Below are 1,970 nucleotides of genomic sequence, written 5' to 3'. Positions count from 1 at the left end.
AAAAAACGAGAAGCTAATATGGCCTTACTATGCCTTGCACATGTCAGGCTACAAAGGAAAAAAAATTAAGTGCATCCCCAAGGCTAGCCATTAGGCATTCAAACAATTTAATATGAATACATTTAATATCATAAGCTGATTAGCAATGGACTCTCAGGAAGTATAGATGAATTTATGTATTGAATCTTCATGTCTACCCATGATTTGAAATATTACAATTAGTTTCAGCGAACCACATAAAAATTCAAGCTGATTAGATAATATGAGGTTCAATTTGAACAATTAAATTTGGAATCCTCGGTGAATTTAGTATATAGATGGCTCTCAAGGGAGAGATAGCCATGCTACGATTGACAACTGGAACTTGTCATCATGATTAAATTATGTTTCATCCATTTTTAGTTTATACAGTTAGCAAAGAGGAAATGGCAAGCAGTGCTACTATTGGCACTCAAAAAGTCAACTAAAAACTATTAGCAGGAAGGTCATCTTACCAAGCCTCATGAGCTCATTTGGATCGGCAAGAGAGTGACCCCTGAACTGATAGGTTCCATATCCCTCAAAATTATGGCCAAGAACCATGTCCGTATGCAATGCCTCATCCCGTGTCACCTCCTGCATACAGTAAGACTCGTAGAATGAATAACACATAGAAGTGTGTTGCATAAATAAACAACTAAAGCATACTCCTAGGGCTCGGCTGACCGAGAACTCATTTCATTCTGGGCCGACTAATGTCACCAACATGTGTGTGCGTGTGTGTGTTAGAGAGAGAGAGAGAGAGAGAGAGAGAGAGAGAGAGAGAGAGAGAGAGTGAGAGAGTCAGATCCCTCCTCAATTTCACTCTTGTATCGTTCCGAGCTTTGATTGTTTTTCTATTTGTGATGTGTCTTGTGACGACACTTGTTGGGGATATAAGCCCGTGATATGACCCGCCATAATTGGGCCGAGTTATGTTGTTGGCGACTTGCGGAGCAGGACATAAGATGGGCTGAAGATGTTCAAGACCTTAAGGCCTACAGGGCGGCTTAAGGAGTGGGCAGACTCATGGGCCAGTACCAGTAGGCGCCCGCTCATCATCTAGAAGTACAAGTTGCCATATAAAGTTTCTTTACTTAGGAAGCAAGACAGCTAGGAAGCATACTATATCACGGATCACAATGCAACCCGGACTCTGTTGTAAGCCCAGGGTCTCAACCTATATATAAAGTGGAGCCCCCGACGCGAAAATATTAAGCTACAAGCTCTCGAGTACTAGGTTAGCCAAGTCGCACCTTTGTAATCGATATCATCATCATCATCAATATCAATCAAGCAGGAGTATGCTTTTACCTCCACCGCGAGGGGCCGAACCTAGGTAAACCCTTGTCTCTCGATTTCGATCAACCCCGTTCAAGCAATCACCTGGTAGCGATGGCCTCACGACTAAGTCCTTTCACTAGGACATCTGCCGTGACAAAACCACGGCAACACTTGTATTTGATCATGTTATTGTCATTGTATCTTGGCTTTGTTGTGGATGTATTTCTTGATTAGTTGGCTCGGGAAAAAAGGAATGAAAAGGTACACAAATATAGTAGTTCAAAGATTCCAAAAGTCCTATTGGAGCCCTAGCTCACTTGAGCTCTTTATTTAAAAAACCCACATCGTTCCTAGTAAGCTGATACGTCTCCAACGTATCTATAATTTTTGATTGCTCCATGCTATGTTATCTACTATTTTGGGCAATATTGGGCTTTATTATCCACTTTTATATTATTTTTGGGACTAACCTATTAACCAGAGGCCCAACCCAGAATTGCTGTTTTTTGCCTATTTCAGTGTTCCGAAGAAAAGGAATATCAAACGGAGTCGAAACGGAACGAAATCAACTGGAGAAGTTATTTTTGGAAGGAAAGCTACCGGATGGACTTGGACCCCACGTCAGGAGCCAAGGAAGGTGCTCACGAGGGTGGGGGCGCCCTCCCCCC

Source organism: Triticum dicoccoides, chromosome 3A (assembly GCF_002162155.2).
Source record: "Triticum dicoccoides isolate Atlit2015 ecotype Zavitan chromosome 3A, WEW_v2.0, whole genome shotgun sequence".
Taxonomy (NCBI): domain Eukaryota; kingdom Viridiplantae; phylum Streptophyta; class Magnoliopsida; order Poales; family Poaceae; genus Triticum; species Triticum dicoccoides.
Note: the sequence above shows the minus strand (reverse complement) of the source record.